Here is a 17,946-nt window from a genome sequence, read left to right on the forward strand (position 1 = left end):
GAATAAAGCAGGAAGAAAAATATCCGTCTTAGCACATTTCATTTCTTCCCTCAGAAAGATAATGACATACTGATTTTTTATTTCTCTAAGGTGAGAGCTAAAAGGTCTTAGAAAATAAACATGTAGCGCCTCTGTGGAGAAAAGCTTTGTTGATCTCTTTGGCTTCTCTCTCCTTCTTTTGGTGAGAAAGTATTTTTTTTAATAATGTGGTCTAGGAGGGAGTGTGTACTCTGCCTCTGTAGGTTCTAGTTTCATAATGGAGCCAGAGAGGTCGGAGACAAAGCAGATGCAGGATTCAGAGCTTCAGGCCAGAGATATCTGCAAGAGCCAGCACAGCACCCACCAGTTCAATTTCATGAAATTGAATTTTCCCACAGTGATAGATGCTTTAGAAATACAGGACCCCAGGTCAGCACTGCTCAACACACACACACATACACACACACACACACTTTGTGCCTTTGTTCTTAACCCTTGAAATAGAGAGTAAAAGGTACATACCTAATTGAAAAAACTTTCTCTTCCTTTAGGCTCTGAATAAGCTGATTATCTCTTACTTGAAGGAGCAAACGCCATCATTTTCATAGTGTCATGCAGCAAATGGCCTCCCAGCCGGCGTGTAGTAGCTCAGCTTGAAACACAGCTGGTATTAGGTTCAAGAAGATGAAATTGAGAAAAGGAGTTCCATCTCCACCTTTAATCAGTGGCTCTCTGCAGCACCCACCTCAGCAGGTGGTCTGCGTTCTGTACTCACTTTTTCTCCCACTTGAGGGAAAATGGAAGGTGGTAATGAGAAGAGAAAGAAGACAACCGCAGGTGGCCAGTGACCCAGCCATCCTGGGACTATCACTTCCCTTTATTGTCTGCCTGACATACACATACTTTGCTTTTCTAATTTTAACTCTGTGAACTTCCCTGGAGTTGGGCCCTGGCAACAGATGTGCTAAAAGTTTTTAAATCCATTCTAAACATCACAGTGCCCTAAGCAAAATAGTTACCACCAAAAATCATAAAGATAGAGAACAGAAACAGGAAATCCAAGCTCACAATATCCAAATCCTATTCACACATTCAAACAAATATTTGAGTATTAAATATCTATTGAGTGACCACTACAGGACAGACATGGATGGCCTTCACAAAAGTGAGGAAAATAGTGATAGCTCATGCCCAAAGGAGCTTGCATGGGAGAGACAGAACATAGGTCAAATGAGTGCATATTGCAACAATGTTTAGTGCTAACAAGGAGAAGTTCAAAGTGCCATAAAGGAAAATTTTAGAAGAAATTTATCTGGACTGAGGGGAGATGTACAGGATGAAGAGGAGTTACTAGAGGTGGAGGGTGGACGGAAGAGGAGCATGCATTTCCAACAGAGAATGCAGGACAGGCAAATGTCCTGTTGTGGGAAGCAGCACCATGAGAACTGTAGGCAGGATGTAGTGGCTGGACCACTGAGGGCTGTGGGGAAATGGTATGAGATGAGGCTAAAGGGTTTTGTAACCTATGTTAAGGACCTGCGACTTAATCCTAGAAGCAGTGGAAAACCATTGAAGATTGTTTTTTGAGGGGAAAGGGGAAATGTTTTGCATTCTAGCAAGCTCTCTCTGGTTGCTTTAGTGAAAATAAACTATAGGCAGCCAAGGATACGGAGAATAGTTAGGTGGTTTCTGAAGAATTCCAGGCAAAATGGATGGTGGCTCTGGCTAGTGCTGACAGTAGAGATGGAGAGAGGTAAACAGAGCTTAGATGACTTTAAGAAGTAATTGGTATATTATTTTGGTATTCACAACTCCAATAACCATTTTTTACTCATTCATTCCTTAAAAAAATCATTTCTGAAATGCCTGCTATGAGCTAGACTGTGAAAGAATAATTAAAATGAATAAAGATACAGTTCTAATTGGAAGACACGGCAAGGGTCCAATTAGCAGAGCAGTCAAGGACATGGTTTTGGAGTCAGATAAATACTGGCTTCAATTCTGATCATGCTTTTAACCAGCTGTGTATTGGTGGGCAGGTCAAAGACCCTGAGCCACTTTTATAAATGGAAATAAATGGTACCTACCTCATAGGGTTGTCGTGAGGAAAAAATGAGGTAATGCACATCAAATTAATGACAAGATGATTGCATTTAGAACATCGGGAAATATTTTTTGGAGATAGGATCTCTCTATGTTGCTCAGGCTGGTCTCAAAATCCTATGCTGAAGTGATCCTCCCGCCTCAGCCTCCAGAGCAGCTGAGACTACATGCGTGCACCACCACACCCAGTATAGAACATTTTTAATACAGAAAAGGTAGCTATTTTTCTGGGCTGTTAACAATTAAAGAATCAAAGATGCATAGACGTTGGTGTATTTGCAAATGTAATGACTTATTGGAAGGATACGCAGATGTAAAATGGATACTTGGAGAGCCCATTCTAGTTGGGTAACATGAAGTCCCTGTAAGCCAGCCACCTATCCTAGAAGTTGTGCTATACTTCACACATCCTCTGTCCCAGATGTGTAAACTGGTAGAGAAGACACCTGCAACACAACCTGTGTTATATAAATATCTCCTTCCATATCCTCTGTAAACATTAGTCACAACATCCACTCATGTCTGTTATGGCTGCAAACAATATTATTACTTCCATCACTCAAAGGTAGCTATAAACTAATACATAGACTAAAACCTATACTAGCATACTGGTTTGACCTGCAAAACTTTGCTATTGTTATCTTTCTTATAAACAAAACACTGTATCAATGAATAACATTTTATATATAACTGCTAACAACTTTGAGTAATTCTGTCTTGGATGCTGATGCATCAATGAGTAGATTTGACATTGTTGACTGGCTGGTTGAAGTCAGACCCCCTCTATGTTTTGAGCAAGGAATCATTGAAGAAAATAAAGTTACCTTAGAAAAACTCCCTCCACCAACTTTTGCTCCATTCAAAAGCTTTTAGAGGAATTCATGTATATCAAAGTAACCACAGAACATTTCAGAATAAATAAAACTAATTTTGAAAGCAGTTTGAAAATCCCTGGAGCAATGGTACTGCCTATACTTTGTGTAGAAATGTTTATCAGGAAAAGACGCCATCTGAAGTCCAAAGTTAAATAAACACTTTAACCAATAAAATCCATGTAGAAAAAAAAATCTGCCAAAAGGAACATTTATATATAAGGAAATTATATAAGCATTTCATAATTTATAGTTTCATTTTCCTTAACTTTATTTTAGTGATTAACTTGGATTTAGTATGTTTTCAATGGAGTCTCAGAAACAGGTCACAGATTTTAACCTTGATCCTATAGGAGACAAGGATTCTACTCACAAAGGCACACTTGTGACCATCACCCAGAGAAAATTTTAAGGCAGTGGTTTTCAACCTGTTCTCAGTATCCTAATAATTCTTCAGAGATGTCTCAGGGCTGCCATGGGGCTGGGGCAGGCTAGGAATTCCCCAGGTGAGTACAGCAAACTCTGGTCCCAATACCAGCGTCATCTGTTTTATTTGCTGGTCTTCAGCACTAAATTTCACTTGGAAAAAGTTTGCTTTTTTTTATTTTTTCTTTTTTATTTTTTGAGGCAGGATCTCACTCTGTTGCCCAGGCTGGAGTACAGTGCTGTGATCACAGCTCACTGCAGCCTTGAGTTCCTGGGCTCAAGCGATCCTCTCACCTCAGCCTCCTGAGTGACTGGGACTACAGGTGTATGCTGCCATACCGAGCTAATTTATTTGTTTTATATTATTTTGTAGAGAGGCAGGTTTTGCTTTGTTGCCAAGGCTCATCTCGAACTCCTAAGCTCAACCAATCCTCCCTCCTCGGCCTCCCAAAGTGCTGGGCATACGGATGTGAGCCACTGCACCCAACCAACTGCTTTAAAAAAAATTTTTTTTTGAAAAATTATAGAATTAAGATTTCTGAAAAATACAGGTAAGGAAGCTGTCAGTTGAATGTCCCCAAAGCCTCAGATCTTTTTTTCCTCTATAACCATTCTCTTTTCTTCCTGTTATTCTTCTTGTCTTTCTTTCATCCCTTAGATTTTTTCTTTCTTTTTCTTCTCCTCCTTTTCCTACCATTTCTGTATGATAATAAAACACTTATTCTGTATTTAATAGCAGTGGTAAGCCTTGCTGATGATTTTTTTTGTATTCCGCAAATATTGATCTCTGAATATGTTTGCTGCTGGAAATTTAGCCTTGTTGTATTCAAGAAGATGCAGGTGCAAAAGATGTTAATGTGCACAGAAGCAAAGCAGCTATTAAAATAGGTTAGTAGAGGTCGGGCATGGTGGCCCATGCCTGTAATCCCAGCACTTTGGGAGGCCAAGGCAGGTGGATCACAAGGTCAAGGGATCGAGACCACCCTGGCCAACGTGATGAAACCCTGTCTCTGCTAAAAATACAAAAATTAGCTGGATGTGGTGGTGTGTGCCTGTAGTCTCAGCTACTCGGGAGGCTGAGGCAGGAGAATAGCTTGAACCCAGGAGGCAGAGGTTGCAGTGAGCCAAGATCAGGCCACTGCACTCCAGCCTGGCGACAGAGCAAGATTCCGTCTCAAAAAAAAAAAAAAAAAAAAAAATAGGTTAGTAGAATGCGGGTTACCATAGAAATTTACAGCATAGGTTCTAGAGTCAGGCTACCTGGGTTAACAATATTCTCACCCAGCCATTTACTAGCTGTGTGATCTTGGGAAGGTTTCTTGATCCGTGAGCCTCAGTTACATTATCTATAAAATGAAGATGATATTATTCTCTACATCACCTGTCTATTGTGAAAAATAAGTGAGTAAAAACATACAAAAAAGCTGAGGACAGTACTTAGCCTGTGGTAACTATTCAATGAGTGTGTGTTTGTGTGTTTTAAATGTAAGATGTTTTAAACACAAGAAAGCCTGGTCATAGTAAAGAATTCTGGAAATCAGTGATATATAAGCTGAGTTTTGAAGAATGACCAGATAATTATCTTCAGCAGACAAAGAGGGGGAAATGATATTTCAGGAAGTGGGACCAGCATCCCAAAGACCCTAGACAGAAAGAACGTGTCATTCACTGGCTGCTAATATGAACAATAACAATAACCAGAAAACTGCTAAAACATGAAAAGCACAAAGATATAGAACAAATATTTTCCTTTAATTCCTTTATTTTAGAGTAATAGCTGAATAATTTGATGGTTTCTTTGTAGACTCTTTGTAAAGCCTAGATTTTAGAGCAATGAGTTCATTTTTAAAATGCCTTATAACCTACTTGTTTTTCTGGCTATAAATTAATTATGAACATTTGTCCATGTCATTATTCTTCTACAACACAATTTTAATAGCTACATAGCATTCTATAATATCTTTAAAACTTAAGGGTATTTCAGCCTATAAATAGCATACTACTTCATACATTTTTAACACATATTAAATATTTTCTTTGAATAATATCTTAGAACTGGAATTGCTGGGTTAAGAAGCATGCCCGTTTTAGGGTTTTGATATATATGTCCTGTCAAGATACGCTTCGGAAAGATCATGTATAAATAGAGAATGTTTTGATTGTCCTTTCTGGTAATGCAAGCACTTGCTAAAGGATATGCATCTCTCCAAGAGTAAGAAATTTTAGGCCAAGCGCAGTGGCTCCTGCCTGTAATCCCAGTGCTCTGGGAGGCCAAGGCAGGTGGATCACGAGGTCAAGAGATTGAGACCATCCTCACCAACATGGTGAAACCCGTATCTACTAAAAATACAAAAATTAGCTGGGCATGGTGGCATGCACCTGTAGTCCTCACTACTTGGGAGGCTAAGGCAGGAGAATCACTTGAACCTTGGATGTCGAAGTTGCAGTGAACAAAGATCTCACCACTGCACTCCAGCCTGGCAACAGAGCAAGACTGTCTCAAAAAAAAAAGAAAGAAAGAAATTTATGGGTGAGAACTGAGTGCATACATAACAGAGTGCACACATAATATGCAATTAATTAATTGTGGGACACAGCAATTAATCTCATGTCCAGAGAAAAAGATAAGACAAAAGCATGAGCTCCGGAAGATTAAGATTATCATGGGCTTTTGCTTGGTACTCTGCCAGGAGGCAAAAGGAAAACGAAGTGGCTCTGCTTTCAGATATTTACTCAGTTTTGTGGTATTTCTGGTAATATATTTCTTTCATAAGAAAGTATTCCTCCTATTTGGTAAACTGATTTACATCACCCCAAGTCCATTCCCATTAGTGACTACAGTACTGTCTGCCTTATTCCTGCTCACTTCTCACTTTCATTGGAACTGTGTATGAAAATGGATTTCCACCTTTGCTATTAGATAGGTCTTAGAACTAATTTTTTTTTTTTTTAAGTAAAAAGCACTTTTGCAGCACAAGGTGGAAATTCAGTGAAGACCATACTGGAGGTTGGTGGGATGAGGAGGTTCTAATATGTGTTAGGCTTTTACTATAGACCATCCATTTGCATACATATAGCATTTAATCCCCCAATAACTCTCTAGGTAATTATTATTATAACTATCACCATGTTACCAAAGGTGTAATCGAAACTCAAAGACATTAAGTGATTTAGTGATCACGCGGCAAATAACTAGCAGAGCGGGCATTCTGACCTCACTCTGCTGGTTGCCAAAGCCCAGCCTGCTTCCACTGCCTCCAAGAAATAGAAACACCCCAGATTAGAATCCCTCACAAGCTCAACCGGGCACGGTGGCTCACACCTATAATCCCAGCACTTTGGGAGGTGGAGACTGGAGGATTACTTGAGGCCAGGAGTTCGAGACCAGCCTGACCAACATGGCAAAACCCCATCTTTAATAATAATACAAAAATTAGCCAGGCATGGTGGCGTGTGCCTGTAGTCCCAGCTACTTCGGAGGCTGAGGCATGAGAAACACTTGAACCTGGGAGACAGAGGTTGCAGTGAGCCGAGATCGTGCCACTGCACTCCAGCCTGGGTGACAGAGCTAGACTCCATCTCAGAAAAACAAAACAAAACAGAAAAAAAAAAAAAAAAAGAACTCCACACAAGCTTATTCTAGGAGATGTTTCAGGGGATTTTGAATTTTCCCACTGTTCCTTGGGATAATCAAGAAGCCTAGATTGACATATTAAAACAAATACTTGGTCTAAAAAACAAAGACCCGAGGGAGAAGAGGTTTGGTGCTTTGAGAAAGGCCAGGTGACAAAAGCAACAGGGAACCTGGCACAGAGTAGGTGTTCAGGTGTTCAGTTACTATCTGTTTGTTAAAGGAGACATTGCAAAGTACAGATTGTTTTCAGATCGTTGCTTTACTCTTTTCTTTCTCCATGATACCACCAGCCGGCCACTCATTGGGATGATAAATGAAATTAGAATATGATTTGGGGGTTGGTTTCAGATCCTAGCTTCAAGGCTTCTGGCTAGAGTCCTGTGTAGAACTTCAGATCAATCTTGGCCAAGACAAATCATATGCATTTGAAACCCAGAGCTGAATGGACTGTCTATGAGTGTGTGTGGTGGTATTTAGGGGAGGGGGGCAGTAATGTTCAGATTAGGATGTGTGAGAAGGACACTTGCTTCCTGATGCTACTCTTGACAGTATAGGGAGACTTCTTCTCTGGGTTGCCTCCGCAGGCTGAAGGACTGTGTTGAGCTCTGACCTTAAAACAAACTATCCTTCTTGTTCCCAGGACCTTGACTTCCCTCTGAACCTAGGCTACATCCTTAAGAAGGAAATGGAAGTCCAAAACAGATTTCCAAGAGGCGGGGTTTCACCATGTTGGCCAGGCTGGTCTCGAACTCCCGACCTCAGGTTATCTGCCCACCTCAGCCTCCCAAAGTTCTGGGTTTACAGGCGTGAGCCACTGCACCCCGCCCTTTTGACATGTTTTGTGCTCTAAAAAACCACCAGATGGGGATCAAAGGCAAGTAATTCATCATCACGGGTGTTGAAAGCTTAGGAGCCAATAAAATTTACTAAAGTGGTGGCCGAAGGGCACTACAGATGTAGACTCTCCCTAATCTAAAAATAAAATATTGCAAAAGGAGACAGAACTTTAGAGTGCATGCAAAGCGGGCAGTGGCAGATACTTTGCATATATCAATGCTAGTGTCACAGAGGTTGTAAACTCAAATGCCTTTGTACCAGGCCCTCAGGTTAATGTACGAAGTTGTAAAACACCTGTCTCTGACACTTGTAAACCGTTGTTTTACAACTGAGTACGGGGTATGTGTGTCATGGAGTGTATGTGCCTGATGTTCAGATGGAAGAAAAAAATAAATGAACATTTCTTTCCCTAAATTTTTCACTGGAAGAATTAGGAAACGGGGATAGTCTTCTCATGTATTCTTATACATACCCAACAGACATATTTTAGCTCAATGAAAAGATTCGAGAGGCCGAAGTGGCAGATTGCTTGAGCCAGGAGTTCAAGACCAACCTGTGCAACATGGTGAAACCCTGTCTCTACTAAAAATACAAAAAATTAGCCATATCTGTAGTCCCAGCTACTCAGGAGACTGAGGTGGGAGAATCACCCGAGCCCAGGAAGTCAAGGCTACGGGGAGCCACGATTGTACCACTGCACTCCAGCCTGAGTGACAGAGCAAGATCCTGTCTCAAAAAAATTCAATGGCTCATGCCTGTAATCCCAGCACTTTGGGAGGCCGAGGTGGGCAGATCACGAGGTCAGGAGTTTGAGACCAGCCTGTCCAAAATAGTGAAACCCCATCTCTACTAAAAATACAAAAAATTAGCAGGGTGTGGTGGCAGGTGCCTGTAATCCCAGCTACTTGAGAGGCTGAGGCAGGAGAATTGCTTGAACCCAGGATCCGGAGGTTGCAGTGAGTCGAGATCATGCCATTGCCCTCCAGCCTGGGCAACAGCGTGAGACTCCGTCTTAAATAAATAAATAAATAATAGAAATAAATAAATAAAAGACTAAAGAATTCCTCGTGCAAAATCAACTTAAACAAATTATTTACTTTCACAGGCTTAGATTAGACACTGAACCACAGCAGGGACAATTGAGAAAGTTGTGTAATTATGGAATGAAGCATTCTACATGTTTTTCATTTGGTGAGTACCTAAGTCATAAGTGAACAAAGTGACAGAAAATGGCATGCCAATATCTTCAACATTTTCATTTAATTAAAATTGTTTTTGCTATTGTTTACTCTCTGTATTATGGAATTTGTCAAATACAAAAGCAGAGAAAATAATATAATGAAATCTCAGGTGCACAACAACCAATTTCAACTAATGTCAACATTTTGCCATTATTTTTATTTCATCAGTACTTACCTCCCCCCATCAACATACACACAAAAAATTGTTTTTTATTTTGCTAGACTATATTAAAGCAAATCTCAGAAATAGAATTATTTCACTATAAGTACCCCACTATGTATGGCTGACAGACAGGACCTTTGACTTTATCATAACCTAACACTGTTATTACACCCAACAAAATTTTTTTTCAATTTCCTAACATCATGTAATTCCCAGCCTATGATTGATTTTCACTGGTAATCTTTTTATAATCAAAGATTCACATATTGAATTTTAACAATATGATTCTTAAGTCTCTCTTAATATGTAGGAGTTCTCCCTCTTTCTTTGTTTTCTTATCATTTATCTGCTGAAGAAAGCAAATCATTTGTCTTATAGAATTTCTCACATTCTGGATTTGGCTGATTGCATCATCATGGTGGCATTTAACATCTTCTTCTATGCTTTGTAATTCTTGGTACCAGAGCAGAGGTCAGCAAACTGTAGGCAGGGTACCAGCTGCCTGTTTTTGCACATAACGTTTCTTTGGAACACAGCAACATTCATTTCTTCATGTGTTGTCTATGGCTGCTTTCAGGCTACTATAGCAGTTAAATGGTTGTGACAGAAACCATATGGCCTCTAATGCTGACAATATTTCCTACCTAGCCCTTCAAGAACAAGTTTGACAGCTACTGATCTAGAGGTTTGAATAAACTCCATGGCTTCTCTGAGTTCCAAACAAATTCCTTCATCCCCCCCATTGTGTAGCAGCAATACCAGCACCTCATAGGAATTAGGGTTCAATATACCAACAAGCTCAGCCACTTTATGTGCTCGATGGGTTATGCACATGAGGAGCCCCAAGTGGCCAGGTGGCAGTCATGGCTTCCAACTTATAACACTGCGTACAGGCACGTCCTAGAAGAGGCATTCTCACTCCTGTGAGGAAGAGGACCTCCACCCAGCAGAACTTAAAGTTGTGAGGACCACCTAAGCATCCCACTATAGAAAGTGTAAATTCCCCAGCTGAGTCACTGAAAGTAAAGAGGTGACACTTACTTCCATCTCTTGTTTCCTGGATCCATATATTCTAGCTATTGAGAGCACACCATCATATATTAGCCACTGATCTGTTTAACACATGCTGGACATCCCCGGATGGTGCTATCCCAGTGCTATTGCTTTATTTAGTCTAGCCTTCCCAAGCTCATGCCAGTGCTACTTGGGCACCCACTTCTGGGTACTAGAGTAAATAGTATAATCATTGAATCCTGTGGTCATGTGCCCATTGTTGCACTTCCTTTCAAGCCTAAAAAAATGTTGTATTAGATATCATACAGCAGGTTATGACTTCCACAAGCTGCCAGAGCATGTTGCTGGCACAGATACTGCAGACAGCAAAGTCACACCATTCTTGCAGTAGGTATGAACTCCTGTGAAGACAAATTACTCATCACTCCACATTAAAATTGTCCAAAAAGTGTCCAAAGTGAACACTCCACCTGCTGGCTAATGGGTCCAGGTTGGTAAATTCTGTAAACAGAATTTGAAGGACTGGCTATATAGTTTGAGAGGCCCTGTGCAAAATGAAAAGGGGTGTGTGTGTGTGTGTGTGTGTACAACTCCACCACACACACAAGCCTTTTCATTTTGCACAGGGCCTCTCAAACTACATAGCAATGAAAAGTTGTGGGGAGGGTTGTTACACACACACCCCTTTTCATTTTGCACAGGGTCTCTCAAACTATATAGCCAGTCCTATGGCTGGTCTCCCTCAGAATTGGAAATAGGTCAACCCTGGAGAGAAAAAATCCATGCAGTTGGCCCCAAGAATATCTATTCCTGCCATGGCCCAGATGTTCATGGACCCATTGCTCAAGCACTGACATGGCTAAGGATTGAAGCTGACTTGACATCTACGGGATGAGTCTTTTCATCCACCTGCTAGTTGAGAGCCCCCTCAGGTACATATTAATACTGTGGATGGGAATTCAGTTATACCTTTGTGTCAATATAAGCTCTCTACATGCAAACTCACCTTTCTTTCCTGGGGAACTTTGCTGCCAGGGAATATATCAGCTAAGACTGTCAATTCATCGAAGTGTTAATGACCACAAAATTCAAAAAGGAAGAGGTCAAATATGTTCCCTTTGTTCCCAAGAAACTCAAAGACTTCTATTGACTTCTTCGCTGGAGATAAGTCATGTGCTTTCCAAGAGGCAGCCATGGCCAAGTTTCAAATAAACCCTGTTATGCCTTCCTTCAAGGCAATGGGTACAATCTTGACTGACATTTACATAAGTAAGAGAGACAAGTGACCCCTCCCAGAGCAATCTCTGTTCCTAATGGTGCCTTCCATCTGTACCCCTGGAGATATTAGAACTGGAAACCTTTAAATGGCATCTTTTCTTGCATAAAATAAAGAGCCCTCAGCTAGAAGCATCCCGCTACAAGATCACCAAGGTATGATAAGCCATGCTATAGAGTGTATTTCATTCCAAGAGGAGAATCAGAACTGAACAGTTTTAAGTAGAGGAGAGACTTTGATTAGATTTTTATTTGGGGGAAAATAACTGCTGTGTGGAAGTTGATGTTTAGAACAGCATCATTGGAAGGTAAGATGCCTTTGAGGAAGCTGTTGGAAATTATAGTGGGCCAGACTAGAGTTGTGACAGTAATGATAGAAATACGTAAATTGAGTGAAGAGATTTAATCTAGTGGACTTATTTGTATATGGGACATGAGGGAGAAGCAGGGGTCAAAACGAACACCCAGCTTTTCAAGTTCGACAAGGATGAATGCTAGAGTTAGCCACTTACACTAGGAACACAGAGGGAGAGAAGGGTTGGTGGGAAACACAGATGATTATCAACTTTTTGGGATGCCTTGGGTATGATGCAGATCTGGATTGAAACCGGGTCTCCCTCCATCACAGTCCAGGCCCTCTAATGCAACATAGGGAGCATTCCCATGGAGATGTCCAGAGGACAGCTGGATGAATGGGCCTGGGACTGATGAGAACTGTCTGGCTGAGACATGAATCTGTGCATCATCAGAAAATGGATAACACCTAAAGCTATGGAAACGGAGGAGCTCTTCCAGGGAAATTGCGTAGATTGGAGAAATAAAAAGGCATGTATCTGGCCCCAGGAAACACCAGAATAAAGGCGGATGAGTCTCCATAGGAGGCTAAGAAAGAGTAGCCTGAGAGGTATGGAGACCATGAGAGTCTTACTTCAGAGAAACCAAGATGACATAAGATTTAAAGGAAGATAGCGTTGTCAACAGAGTCAAATGCTGCCAAATGAAGAAATAAGAACTGCAGCAAGGAGCCACTTTTCAGTTTAAATGCCTTCAAAGACTCGTGTTTCTTTATTGAGCAATATTCATGAGCATGATATCTGGGTCAGAGTTCACTCAGGGATACAGAACACATTATGTTTGTTAAAGAGAAGGCATTTGGTGCAAGGAATGGGTCACACGAGTGCTGGAAGGCTGGAAGAACAAGAGGGCCCACTGCAATGGCCTAGAGAACAAGAACTGCAGGAAGCAACTGCAACTCCTAGGAGTGAGGAATCCAAAAGGGAGAGATGGTGTTTCCAGAATGAAGAGCTGGGGAGAAGTTCCAGGGGCCTGGAGCTCAGACTTCTTGGAGGAAGCTCTGGAAAGCTGGTGCTCAGACCACTGAGGAAGAAGAATCCAGCCAGGGCTTGGATTACGAAGGGATTTTAAAGCCCATCTGGTGAAGGACAATAGCATGGCCTGTTCACTGACTGCCAAAGAAGGGCGACCCAGCTGCTGCTGGCAACTTAGGGACATGGAGAGGCTGGAGCCAACTGTCTGTGGCTCTAGAGAAACAAGGACAGGAATAGAAAAACAGGAAGTCCATTTCCCCCTTCTCTCACTTCTCAGCCACTTTCTAGTGCCTCACATTGGCAAAACCTAAGGAAAGCAGCTGGCAAAGGAGTTCGGGAAATGCGATTTGCAAAGTCCCAGGCCCAGTTGCCGAGAGATAACAGATTTTTAAGTGCCAGCATGTAAGACCCTATCCAATCTGCCCCATAAAACAAAGTAGCTTGAGCCATGAAATTCAGCATTACTATCCACCAGACATAAAAACATGAGCAAGTTGCATGCATCTAAGCTGCTATTTCCTCTCCTATAAAACAAGAATTCAATAGTACATGTCTTCTATTGCACAACATACTCGATCCTGAAAAATCTCACATTCTACAAAATCACACTAAAAATAAAGGACTAAAGGGAAAAAATGAAATTGGGCATATCTCTCAAAAGCTGTGAAACTTTGCAACCAGACAGAAAAACAATAGCTGGAATCTCTGGAGATAACTTGGACGATCCAGGCAGGCTGCTCAGCACAGTTGAAGGCTGCTCAGCACAGTTGAAGGCTGCTTCAGGGGCTATCAAAAAAGCTCAGAGTTATAGAGAGGAGATGGTATCATGTAGGCACTAAGAAAATGCAGATAGAAGTGGAGCTCTGAACCAGAGGGGCTGCAGTGAATGTAGACAGAGGGGGACATGGACCTGCCGAGAGCCAGGATCTTGCGTAAAGCTGGCTTCTCTAGAGAGGGAGCCCCGTGGCAGACTCTCATTTTTAATTTTCTTAAAATAGAGCAGTAAGGGCCCTGAGTCTAAGCCACAGTTGAGCTGAGGGCTTTCTTATTTCCTGCTGAACGTTCTGATTTTACTCCTGCTTTTCTAATTCCCCTAGCCTTGCGGGGTGGGGCGGGGAGACTATCTGAACCAACCCAACTTCATTATACTGAAATCATTCCCTTATTTTCCAATCAAGTATGAGCTAACTGTTGTTACAGAAGCATACATTGTAGCAGAACAAACCTTACCCATATTAGTGTTTCCTGAGAAGTAAACAGGAAAACCCATGAAAAGTGCTAAGCAGAATACAAGGAAGAAATTTATGTTTGTGCTGTTGTTCTTATGCCCCCTGTATCTTCTTCCACTGCTTCCTCACATGCAGCCTAAACTATGTGAAGTAGCACCTGCCATGTATTCTTGCAATTTCATGCAACTGCTTGGTTGCCTCTGCCTAAAATGTCTACCAGTCTCCTAGCCTCGATTTCTACCCTCAAGGTGTCTGGTTAATTCCTATTCCTTCTCTGCCTTAGCCTAAAGAAGCCTCTGACACTCTCTGTCCTAGACTCCTAGAGAGCCTTCGTCATCCCTCTACAGCACTTACACCACTGCTGACTGTGTCTCCAACAGGAGGTGGGGCTACTGGAGCGCAAGCACTGCATCCGATTCTCATGTCTATAGCCTCAGTGTCAACTACAGTGCCTGGAACCACCAAGTTTGGCTGTTGACAACGTTATCCCACAGGGAATAGTCAATGATAACCTGGGATTAGACTGCAGAAGGGTTTATACACCTACTTTTAGAATTCAAGTATTATTTGGTCAATACCAGAGAACTCGCAAATGTTTTTTAAAAGGCAGTCAAAACTGGCCCTCAGATGAATGAATGCAGCATCTCTAGGTCAGATGGACTGGATGAGGGCAGACTGGGGGTGTGAAACCTCAGGAGGCTCATGCTATGAGCAGAGCAGAGGTGATGGGGGTAAAACAGGGAGCCCATAGAGGGAAGGAAGGGAGAAGAGAGGGCCTCAGATGGAAGCTTCAGAACTTGGCAATTGCTAAGATGGGGAGAAGACTCCACAGCAACTCTCATATTTTATGCTTAGGATTCTGGAAGAATATTCACCCTCTTTCAAAAAGGGGAATAGGGGAAGAAAAAGCTTATTGGGAGTGAGAACTTGAGCGTGATTTTGCTCATCTGGTATTTCACTTGGTAAGGTAGAGACCCAAGTTTTAGTCCCTCTCAGCCCAAGTTAAGCTGTTGGTTAGTAAGTCTTTTTGTTTGTTTGTTTTGTTTTTCGTGATAGAGTCTCGCTCTGTCACCCAGGCTGGAGTACAGTGGTGCGAGCTCGGCTCACTGCAACCTTCGCCTCCTAAGTTGAAGCAATTCTCCTGCCTCAGCCTCCTAAGTAGCTGGGATTATAGGTGTGTGCCACCATGCCTGGCTAATTTTTGTATTTTTACTACAGAAGAGGTTTCACCATTGTAGCCAGGCTGGTCTCGAACTCCTGGCCTCAAGTGATCTGCCCACCTCAGCGTCCCAAAGCTCTAGGATTACAGGAGTGAGCCACCACTCCTGGCTGGTTAATAAGTTTTAAATGTCAGTGTGCACAAATCTTTCCAGTGGCAAGAAAAAAAAAAAGCAACAACAACAAAACCACACCTCTGTGTTCCTCCTCCTTTTCTCCTTTGACTTAATACTGAACAAACAATGTCGGTTTCTAGCCACTTGCTTGTCAAAATTTTGTGTGGTGGTAGAAAGAGAGATTGGAATGAGGACAAGACAATTACCATGATAGGGGAGGACTAGGACAGAAGTAGTGGCCAGAGATGAACGGTGAAGCAGGATTAAGGATGAATAAGGACAACAGCCAGTGCCAGATCTCTGGACTCCAGCACCAGCCACATGTCATCCCAGCCAAGTGAGTGACGACATCAGAGAAACCAAATAGCCCTGTCCTCTATCTTCAAACTGCTGGGGTGAGCGAGCTGCAAGAATAAAACAGAGCTGACCTTTCTTTTCTGTTTCCCATCTCCTGCCTTGGAGATTCTGGTCCATTCTACTTACAACCAAAAGTCCCAGATGTATACAACCAGAGTCTCTGATTAAGAGACACTCTTTCTTTTTTTAAGTTAAAAGATACTAAGTAATAAATATTCGCCATTTAAAAAAAAAACTATAAAATGCAGATAAGGAAAAGCACTAATCACCTTCAGATAACTACTGTTGGTATTTAGCCTTTCATCACAAATTTTATATTCTTTACATTCTTTGTATATGTGTGACTATGTGCACACAAACATTATTTCTAATGTTTTTTCCAAGATTTATGGTGGAAAAATAATGATAGACTTCTAAAGTCATTAACAGATAGTTTATCCTACTGCACAATTTGGTGTCTGGATGCTCTGCTGACCTTAGCAACACTTGTTTAAAGTCCCAGCATAATAAGGTCAGCCGCCGCCTGCCTGCTGTGTCTGCAGACTTTATAATTCTGTACCTACTCCCATATTAGGGGGCTCTCTCTTGCTTAAGTCCATACGCAGACTTTTGTTAGCCAGAGGAGTCCTGAATTGCAAGTGAGAAGACCCAAATCTTGGTACTATTTTAGCTTCTAAATGTGCTCCAACTTCAGGGACCTCAGGAGCCAAGCATCTCCTGAGGGGCCTCTGGTGAAGGGAGGGGGAGAGGGAAGAGCTCTCATTTGGAAAGTGCCTACTATTTCCCCGTCAGGGACTGCTGGGCCCTCCCTATCAGCCATCCATCTACTTTATTACCGAAGCAAAGGGAGGCCTCTGCCCTCATCCTGCTTGAAGGCTGGAACTTCAGACCTTAGGGCACAGGTCTTTTACTCAAAACTTTTCAGACAATGAAAGAATTGAGATAAGCCAAGAATGTCAACACAAGCTCCTAGAGAACAATTGCAGATGTCACTGTAGTCACTCTGCAGGGCTGCGCTGGCAAAGATCCCAGAGCCCTGACCCTGTGCCCAAAGTTTCCTTCTGCCTTCTCTGAGATGACCAGCAGGTGGCAGCTGAGCACAAGGCAAAGCAGAAGGACGGTTGTCGGGAGCTCTGGAAAGACAAGAGATTGCAAACACTATACTTTTAAAATTTTGATTGATATGTTTTCTTCACTTCACAAGTAACTTAATGGGTTCTACTCCGATTGGCCACCCCATGGTTGTTTCCTGACCCCTTGGAGATTTGGAGCCTAGAAGTCTTCTGTCCTCACCCACTGTCCATGCGAGTTTGTACAGCATGAAAAGTTCTCATCTCCAAGTTAAGAAGTAATCTTTCTATGAGAAGCACACTGTTTGACAAGCTGGTTTTGATATTTACATGCCTTCAGGCCTAGACTCCTAGTCTGCCTCTTTTACGTACTAGTTCTGAGTTATTTGAAAATTTACTAAGTCCCCCATTTTCTCAGTGGAGATTTTAAGCATCATCAGGATTTAAATGAGGATGTGTGTTTAAAAGACCAGCATGACACTTGCCACATGGGAATTCCTCAGCACATTTCAGTTATCTCACCCCTACGAAGAGAAGTGAGGCAAATAAAGAGAATCTATTATGGGGAATGCTGTCATTTCAAATAGTTATAAAGAGGTAGAGAAAATGATTCTCAAACCAGAATTTTCCTTGTTAATTCATTTTTAACTATCTTGTGAAATACAAGCAATGTCAACGCTTCGTTTTCCTAAATATTTCACTCAAATCGACTTTGTTCAATTACGTGCAATAGAAATTTACCAAAGGTCTATTATGTACCAGGCATTATCACAGACACTGGAGGTCCAAATATAAGTAAGACACTGGTTGGTGCAGCTCTCTGGAAATGGACAGTACAGGTATAGCAGGAAAGCAACAGAAGTAGTAAAATCAATACAGCATGCCCAGAGAGCCCCACTCTCAAGACCCAGGCACTGGGTCTAAATGACTAAGACTGAGGCTGATTCAAGACAACAGAGAATGTCCACCATGAACTCTGAATCCAGTCACAAACAAGAGCAGCCTACCACTGAAAGAGAAGCAAATAAGTGGAGAGTCACTGTGTGTGGCTCAGCCCTGCAGGGACGGCTGAAAGTTCAGGGAG

General features: G+C 41.9%; 1 protein-coding gene and 1 long non-coding RNA gene across 3 annotated transcripts in view; one reads left to right on the top strand and one right to left on the bottom strand.

Moving 5' to 3' along the window:
• Positions 1 to 855, bottom strand: part of PDE4B (phosphodiesterase 4B) — a 681,554-nt gene extending 680,699 nt beyond the window's left edge. The window contains exon 1 of the mRNA XM_063800934.1: positions 502 to 855. The gene's annotated coding sequence lies outside the window, so the exon portion shown is untranslated. The remainder of the gene's footprint in view (positions 1 to 501) is intronic.
• Positions 856 to 4,627: 3,772 nt separating this feature from the next.
• LOC107966995 (uncharacterized) overlaps positions 4,628 to 17,946 on the top strand; it is a 71,175-nt gene continuing 57,856 nt past the window's right edge. For both annotated transcript variants that reach the window (XR_001707092.3, XR_010153665.1), the window contains exons 1-2: positions 4,628 to 4,781; positions 8,957 to 9,042. This is a non-coding gene — a long non-coding RNA (uncharacterized LOC107966995). The remainder of the gene's footprint in view (positions 4,782 to 8,956; positions 9,043 to 17,946) is intronic.

Source organism: Pan troglodytes, chromosome 1 (assembly GCF_028858775.2).
Source record: "Pan troglodytes isolate AG18354 chromosome 1, NHGRI_mPanTro3-v2.0_pri, whole genome shotgun sequence".
Lineage (NCBI taxonomy): Eukaryota > Metazoa > Chordata > Mammalia > Primates > Hominidae > Pan > Pan troglodytes.